Source organism: Salvelinus alpinus, chromosome 20 (assembly GCF_045679555.1).
Source record: "Salvelinus alpinus chromosome 20, SLU_Salpinus.1, whole genome shotgun sequence".
In the NCBI taxonomy this organism is placed as follows: domain Eukaryota; kingdom Metazoa; phylum Chordata; class Actinopteri; order Salmoniformes; family Salmonidae; genus Salvelinus; species Salvelinus alpinus.
Window position 1 is genome coordinate 17,032,631 of NC_092105.1, and position 9,337 is coordinate 17,041,967.

Consider the following 9,337-nt stretch of genomic DNA (forward strand, 5'->3'; position numbering starts at 1 on the left):
TGAGGAAGGAGAACCACTTGCCAGTGGGTACCACTTCCTGTTCACTAAGATTAAGACCAGAGTGGAGCCTATAAATTGTACCGCACTTTAGATAGAATCAGTAGACCCAAGAGGAGCAATGAAGAGGGAAGGGACATCAGCGGACAGGCAAAAACAGCAACAACCAATGTCGACAGATATGACTGCATCAACTGGCAACCACAGTACCTTGCAGAGAAAGAAACCCCACGACTCCCTGTAAAACAAGAGACAGGCGATGGCAAACATTTTCAGCTGTGTGGGCCCCAGAGGTGCAGACAAGAAAGAAGTGGAGGACCTGATGAAGCTGACATACACTTATCAACAGCACATGATCAACACTTGTCCTCCAAGAGTCAGTGACCTTCAGGAACAAAGGCCCCTTCTTTTTCACCAAGTTATGGCTCTGCAACCACTTCAATACTGGCATTGAGATTGACAGTCGCCTTACTCAAGCTCTCCTGAACAAGTGTGAGAGAATTGTCAACTTTTTTAAAAGCCAAAAGACCAAGTAGAGACAGATCCGGTGCCTGCTGAATGAAATCGCCCCTAACATCAGAGGCAATGACGATGTCACAGCCACTGCTGCCATTCTTTTGTTGATGACCCACTTCAAAGAGAAGGAGGAATATCTGTTCCTCTTGGCAGATGTAAGGAATAGTTGTTTTATACTTATAAAGTGTATATATGATTAATTATGTTTATACTGTACTATTACACATGATTTGAATCTTTTTTTAATTAATGTTTTGTGATTTTAGGTCACTGCAAGTCGGATTGATGTCGAGGCGCAAATTCCTTTGCCGGACACCCCAAGGCGGATCATGCTTGGGAATACAATTATTTGATTTAAGGTGGAACAGAAAGATAGTAAAGTGGTACCTAGAGTATCTAGTGGTATCTAGTGCGTACAGTATGTCACTCCCTTTGGTTTCTTCCCCAGTCGTCAGTGTTCCTGTTCTATGTCGGTGTGCTGTTCGTGTGTCTTGTTTTGTTCTTTTATTTATTAAACGTATTCACTCCCTGAATTTGCTTTCAGCGTACATCGTTACAAAAGGCACAGCAAAAGAAGGAGTGAGCTGCAAGACCCATGTCACACGCTTCCTCGCAGACCTGAAGGAGTTGGAGTGGAAAAACTCCAACATGTAAGTACACAAACACACACACCTGATGAACACAGAAACTTGATTTGTCAGTTGTCATCTACCTTTTTACCCAGCAAGTAATAGTAATAGTAATAGTAATAGCAACAATAATGGTAGTAGTATTGATAGTAGTAGTGATAGTAACAGTAATAGTAATAGGAATAGTAGTGGTATTGATAGTAATAGTGATAGTAATAGTTATAGTAATAGTCATGTAATAGTAGTAGTATTGATAGTAGTAGTGATAGTAACAGTAATAGTAATAGTAATAGTAATAGTAGTGGTATTGATAGTAATAGTGATAGTAATAGTTATAGTAATAGTCATGTAATAGTAGTAGTATTGATAGTAGTAGTGATAGCGATAGTAATAGTAACAGTAATAGTAATAGTATTATTAGTAGTATTGATCTTAGTAGTGATAGTGAAAGTAGTAGTAATAGTTGTAGTAGTAGTATTGATAGTAGTAGTGATAGTAATAGTAACAGTAACAGTAATAGTAATATTAGTAGTATTGATAGTAGTAGTGATAATAATAGTAACAGTTATAGTAATAGTTATAGTAATAGTAATAGTAGTAGTATTGATAGTAGTGGTGATAGTAACAGTTATAGCAATAATTATAGTAGTAGTATTAGTATTGATAGTAGTAGTGATAATAATAGTAACAGTTATAGTAATAGTTATAGTAGTAGTAATAGTATTAGTATTGATAGTAGTAGTGATAATAATAGTAACAGTTATAGTAATAGTTATAGTAATAGTATTTGTATTGATAGTAGTAGTGATAGTAATAGTTATAGTAATAGTAATAATAGTAGTATTGATAGTAGTAGTGATAGTAATAGTTATAGTAATAGTAGTAGTATTGGTAGTAGTAGTGATAGTAATAGTTATAGTAATAGTTATATTAATAGTACTAGTAGTAGTACTGATAGTAGTAGTGATAGTAATAGTTCTAGTAATCGTAATAGTAGTAGTATTGATAGTAGTAGTGATAGTAATAGTTGTAGTAGTGATAGTAGTGGTGATAGTAATAGTTATAGTAATAGTTATATTAATAGTACTAGTAGTAGTACTGATAGTAGTAGTGATAGTAATAGTTCTAGTAATCGTAATAATAGTAGTATTGATAGTAGTAGTGATAGTAATAGTTATAGTAATAGTAGTAGTATTGGTAGTAGTAGTGATAGTAATAGTTATAGTAATAGTTATATTAATAGTACTAGTAGTAGTACTGATAGTAGTAGTGATAGTAATAGTTCTAGTAATCGTAATAGTAGTAGTATTGATAGTAGTAGTGATAGTAATAGTTGTAGTAGTGATAGTAGTGGTGATAGTAATAGTTATAGTAATAGTTATAGTAATAGTAATAGTAGTAGTATTGATAGTAGTAGTGATAGTAATAGTTATAGTAATAGTAGTAGTATTGATAGTAGTAGTGATAGTAATAGTTATAGTAATAGTAGTAGTATTGATAGTAGTAGTGATAGTAATAGTTATAGTAATAGTAGTAGTATTGATAGTGGTAGTGATAGTAATAGTTATACTAATAGTAGTAGTATTGGTAGTAGTAGTGATAGTAATAGTTATAGTAATAGTAGTAGTATTGATAGTAGTAGTGATAGTAATAGTTATAGTAATAGTAGTAGTATTGATAGTAGTAGTGATAGTAATAGTTATAGTAATAGTAGTAGTATTGATAGTAGTAGTGATAGTAATAGTTATAGTAATAGTAGTAGTATTGATAGTAGTAGTGATAGTAATAGTTATAGTAATAGTAGTAGTATTGATAGTAGTAGTGATAGTAATAGTTATAGTAATAGTAGTAGTATTGATAGTAGTAGTGATAGTAATAGTTATAGTAATAGTTATACTAATAGTAATAGTAGTAGTATTGATAGTAGTAGTGATAGTAATAGTTATAGTAATAGTAGTAGTATTGATAGTAGTAGTGATAGTAATAGTTATAGTAATAGTAGTAGTATTGATAGTAGTAGTGATAGTAATAGTTATAGTAATAGTAGTAGTATTGATAGTAGTAGTGATAGTAGTAGTGATAGTAATAGTTATAGTAATAGTAATAATAGTAGTATTGATAGTAGTAGTGAAAGTAGTAGTATTGATAGTAGTAGTGACAGTAATAGTTATAGTAATAGTAGTAGTATTGATAGTGGTAGTGATAGTAATAGTTATAGTAATAGTAGTAGTATTGGTAGTAGTAGTGATAGTAATAGTTATAGTAATAGTAGTAGTATTGATAGTAGTAGTGATAGTAATAGTTATAGTAATAGTAGTAGTATTGATAGTAGTAGTGATAGTAATAGTTATAGTAATAGTAGTAGTATTGATAGTAGTAGTGATAGTAATAGTTATAGTAATAGTAATAGTAGTAGTATTGATAGTAGTAGTGATAGTAATAGTTATAGTAATAGTTATAGTAATAGTAATAGTAGTAGTATTGATAGTAGTAGTGATAGTAATAGTTATAGTAATAGTAGTAGTATTGATAGTAGTAGTGATAGTAATAGTAGTAGTATTGATAGTGGTAGTGATAGTAATAGTTATAGTAATAGTAGTAGTATTGATAGTAGTAGTGATAGTAATAGTTGTAGTAGTGATAGTAGTAGTGATAGTAATAGTTATAGTAATAGTTGTAGTAGTGATAGTAGTAGTGATAGTAATAGTTATAGTAATAGTTATAGGAATAGTAATAGTAGTAGTATTGATAGTAGTAGTGATAGTAATAGCAATCTCTCTCTTTCCGTTCTTTCTATTTCCATGTTTGTCCTAGTTGACATATCAGAGCTAAGGAGGACCAGGGTTTCAAGGATTGGGGTGATAATCTGCACGCCACAGAGATTTATTCGAGACTTGTTTGCATCTCTCATTCTTTCAGAAATCCTGCCACGGGGGTCAGGTCAGCAGATGCTCGGCTAGCACCATCCTGGAGCCTGTGTTGGCCTGCAGTAGTGTGCCTGTCTGGCTCCAGTCTAGCCCTGCCTGCTCTTCTCTATCCAGCATTCCTCTCTCTCTTGATCTCTCTGGTTTCTCTCTAAATGACAGGCAGGCAAGCAGTTCTTGTTATAGTTTTATGTAAACGTTTCTCCTTGTCTGACTGTTGTTTTTCTATTTTTTATTGATCTGTTTTGAGTGTTTTTTTTGTCCAGTATTTTGAAGAATGACCTATTCTGATGAATGGGTTTGTGTATGGTGAAGTACATTATTGGCCAGTTTTTGTCAATGTTCTTATCACTGTATCTCTCTCTCCTTCCTACTATCCGGAAATGTCATGTTGCTCTTTTCAAATATTGTTCTTTGTGGTTAAAGTGCAATTCATGTGAAATTCATGTTATGAATTTGAAGAAATATATATATATATACAGTGGGGAGAACAAGTATTTGATACACTGCCGATTTTGCAGGTTTTCCTACTTACAAAGCATGTAGAGGTCTGTAATTTTTATCATATGTACACTTCAACTGTGAGAGACGGAATCTAAAACAAAAATCCAGAAAATCACATTGTATGATTTTTAAGTAATTAATTTGCATTTTATTGCATGACATAAGTATTTGATCACCTACCAACCAGTAAGAATTCCGGCTCTCACAGACCTGTTAGTTTTTCTTTAAGAAGCCCTCCTGTTCTTCACTCATTACCTGTATTAACTGCACCTGTTTGAACTCGTTACCTGTATAAAAGACACCTGTCCACACACTCAATCAAACAGACTCCAACCTCTCCACAATGGCCAAGACCAGAGAGCTGTGTAAGGACATCAGGGATACAATTGTAGACCTGCACAAGGCTGGGATGGGCTACAGGACAATAGGCAAGCAGCTTGGTGAGAAGGCAACAACTGTTGGCGCAATTATTAGAAAATGGAAGAAGTTCAAGATGACGGTCAATCACCCTCGGTCTGGGGCTCCATGCAAGATCTCACCTCGTGGGGCATCAATGATCATGAGGAAGGTGAGGGATCAGCCCAGAACTACACGGCAGGACCTGGTCAATGACCTGAAGAGAGCTGGGACCACAGTCTCAAAGAAAATCATTAGTAACACACCATGCCGTCATGGATTAAAATCCTGCAGCGCACGCAAGGTCCCCCTGCTCAAGCCAGCGCATGTCCAGGCCCGTCTGAAGTTTGCCAATGACCATCTGGATGATCCAGAGGAGGAATGGGAGAAGGTCATGTGGTCTGATGAGACAAAAATAGAGCTTTTTGGTCTAAACTCCACTCGCCGTGTTTGGAGGAAGAAGAAGGATGAGTACAACCCCAAGAACACCATCCCAACCGTGAAGCATGGAGGTGGAAACATAATTCTTTGGGGATGCTTTTCTGCAAAGGGGACAGGACGACTGCACCGTATTGAGGGGAGGATGGATGGGGCCATGTATCGCGAGATCTTGGCCAACAACCTCCTTCCTTCAGTAAGAGCATTGAAGATGGGTCGTGGCTGGTTCTTCCAGCATGACAACGACCCGAAACACACAGCCAGGGCAACTAAGGAGTGGCTCCGTAAGAAGCATCTCAAGGTCCTGGAGTGGCCTAGCCAGTCTCCAGACCTGAACCCAATAGAAAATCTTTGGAGGGAGCTGAAAGTCCGTATTGCCCAGCGACAGCCCCGAAACCTGAAGGATCTGGAGAAGGTCTGTATGGAGGAGTGGGCCAAAATCCCTGCTGCAGTGTGTGCAAACCTGGTCAAGAACTACAGGAAACGTATGATCTCTGTAATTGCACACAAAGGTTTCTGTACCAAATATTAAGTTCTGCTTTTCTGATGTATCAAATACTTATGTCATGCAATAAAATGCAAATTATTTACTTAAAAATCATACAATGTGATTTTTGGGATTTTTGTTTTAGATTCCGTCTCTCACAGTTGAAGTGTACCTATGATAAAAATTACAGACCTCTACATGCTTTGTAAGTAGGAAAACTTGCAAAATCAGCAGTGTATCAAATACTTGTTCTCCCCACTGTATGTTTTTCTTACAATATTACATTTCAGGTCTTCTAAAGACAACCTGCAATGCTGCTTAGTACTGTAAAATATTTGTATATTACTGTAGGTATTACCCTGTAAATTTTCAGCATTATACTGGCACCACAGTTGCCAGCTTAATACTGTAAGTTTGTAATACTGTCAAACATATTACAGCATCCCTGTGTTTTGCTAACATATGATGGGGTCCCAGGTTTGCCTCGGAGGGGTCCCTGTGAAATAAAATGTTAAATACCCCGGCTATAAACAGATCTCATTATGCCTCCTGTAGGACACACCACATAAAGTGACACGTTTGTGGTGTACAATAACTCTGCCATTGGATTGGCTGAGTCAGTGTCTTTCATTGATCGTTGTTGTGTGAACGGTTGTGACCTGCTGTGTCACTACCTCGGTCTGAGCGTAAGCCAGCGAGAAGGAGCTATCCATTTCAGCACCAAGCTGTGACGCAGGCCACGCAAAAGGTGCAGGGCATTTGCGCTAAAGATTTCGAGTAATCTATATTACTGCATTATAGACATCCATATTTCCATTTAATTTATAAATATGGCCTTAAACTCCACAATAAATATTCCAGTTGAAAATGTGAAAGAAGAGGGCAACATTGGCGCGCGGGCGAGAGAGTGAGTGAGAGATTGAATGTGAGACATGGCCCAGCTCCAACTAGCCTCTGGCACATTAAGACGAGCACGGCTGGGTAGGCCGGTCAGCTACTCACTAAAAGCACTGTCTGATCTGCTTAACGTTCTCTGGCTTTCTCGGAATGGGATTTCTCACATGACTGGTAATCTGGGCACATCCTAAACATTATTGGAAAAGTAGGACGTAGCCTGGGCTATACTCGATTACATTTCGAGATATTTCTTGTTTGTTTTGATTATGCAATGTGTATAGCCCACACTGCATGATATATCATATTAATTTTATTCACTGCGCTCCTCTTCAAATGTTGCTCTCATGACACGAATCAACAGCAATAACATCATAACAAACATGAATACAGTGATAACGCCTGGGGTTTGCGTCTGAGGACCGTTGGGTTTGGCGAGGCTCGGTAGCCTATTGGGTATTCAGTCGCGAGGCTCGCCATTCATTCTAATCGAGACGCACTTCCCGAAATAGGATCATCATCAATCAACCACCCTTATCCCTGCGTCATATGTCTCCCGTTTGCACGCCCCCCCCCAAACCCCCGGGGGTTGCGCAGTATTTTCCCTAGGGGCAGGCTTATCCACACCGCGACTCGCTGTGTGAAGGAGGTTGGTAAACGACCGAGCGGAATGTACACAGCCCTCACTACATATACTGTACACAACCACCAGCTAGGCTAGTATACAGCAGCAGAACGCTGACAGGCAGGCAGACAGGAAGGCACCCAATTATTTAGGAAAATTGTCGACCACAGAATCACACCACATAAACCATACTCTCAATCGGGAACTCAGTAAAGTATCCAATTCGAATACGGGCTAAGTGATAGCCTATTCACCCGGTAAGCTGCATATTGCCATCAAAATAAAAAGAGCAAGTTGCCTAGCCCATGCATTTTTATTGCCAGTAAACGGCGGTACAGCTGTGCAGTATCTCTCTCTGTCTCTCTGACTGGCGCAACCCACACACACGTTTACACGCACCACACATACATAACATGGACATGCAAGCGCACAAGGACACAAGCTCACAGAGAGAGAGAGAGAGACTAAATCCCATTGAGAAAAAAAAGTTAATATTGCTCTGGTGAAACAAAAAAAAAGCTTGTATTTGCCTGAAACGTGCCCCGTTAGTATACAATACCCAAAGCCATGATTTAGCATATGGTTAACCTACAGGGAAAAAGCTTCCGCTTCGTTTACACCTTTATCTAAATCCTCTCACTGAGCTTCCCTAAACCGGCGGGCCAATATGTGAGACTGCACTGCAGCGTTTCCTCTATAGGCTCCTCTACCACACTTGAGCTCTTCTATAAGCCATAGCAACCTGCATCCACCACCACATTAATGATGGTAGGCATTGTATAAGGGCTTCTCTAAGAAAACAACAAACGGGAAGTCTCGTTAGCAACCAGAGAAAGCAGTAACCTATTACACAGTCTGAACGTCTGTATGTTTGTTCTGAACCACCCAGTTCTCCCCATTTCCCCCCGTGTAGGCTGCTAATTACAGTCTGTGCTGCAACAGCGGCAGGTGCTCAACTTCACACAACCATTCCCCGGTCCGTCACAGTCAAGACGGTCACAGACTGGCCATGCGCGTCCCTCTTGGATACATACTGTGATTTGCTGAAATGCTTTCAGAATAACTGCTGCAACTTCCTATAGAATTACACCGTCCATCGGAAGCCAGATCCATCAATGCATTGCCGCAATCAAACGAAGTAACAACTTAATAAAGGGCCAATCAACTTTAACAAACGTTTGGAGCGGAGGGCTGCCTGCAACAAGACAGAGCAGAGAGCTGAAGGGAAATGTGCTTACCTTCAAATGGGTTTCCAAAATGGTCCGATCGCGTTTGTCAGTCAGTGGGGAAAGCTTTGGACATCACAGCGACGGACAAGCCAGAGAGAAAACGTTTCCATGGAGTATCAGGGTGCCACTGAAGAAAAGTATTTCAACCAGATCACCCTTTCAGGCGACAGCCGCGGTTTAAACAGCGGTTTAATCCAAAGAGAAAGATGTGAATCTTGTTCTCTTCTCAAATGAATGAAGAAAGTGCCATGCTTTCCCACAAAAACATACGTGAATTGTCTCGCGCGAGACTAAGACGTAGAAAAGAGGGAATTGTGAAAAGAAGCTAAAATGATTATGGCCAAATACAAAATAAAAGGCAAAAAATTACATATATAAAACGAAGAGGGGGTGGGGGGCGGGAAATGGAAGCGTGTAGCCCATTGAACTCCCACCTAAACTGGACTACTTGCTTTGCGCCAAAATAGGTTTGGTCAGGAATTCTCCCAAGGGTGCCCGACCATCCCAAACGCACTGGCGCGCACTCCACTATGCTGCGCCACGAGGCTGCATGTATAGATATAATCGCAAGTATCCTATATTGACAGATACGATGGGGGGTTCCTCCACAGCCCGGCTATGTGGATGCGATGCTCATAGTCTGCCTAGCTGAGGGGGAACTCTCCCCGGTCCTAGTGCCTTCCCACGTGGTGCGCTAC

The 9,337-nt window shown here is 39.0% G+C and overlaps 1 protein-coding gene across 6 annotated transcripts in view; it reads right to left on the reverse strand.

Annotated features, from left to right (window-relative positions):
* The window catches only part of LOC139546390 (interleukin-1 receptor accessory protein-like 1), a 561,546-nt gene that overhangs the window by 551,942 nt on the left and 267 nt on the right, over positions 1 to 9,337 (reverse strand). For all 6 annotated transcript variants that reach the window (XM_071354724.1, XM_071354726.1, XM_071354723.1 and 3 more), the window contains exon 1: positions 8,649 to 9,337. This exon is cut by the window's right edge. The gene's annotated coding sequence lies outside the window, so the exon portion shown is untranslated. The remainder of the gene's footprint in view (positions 1 to 8,648) is intronic.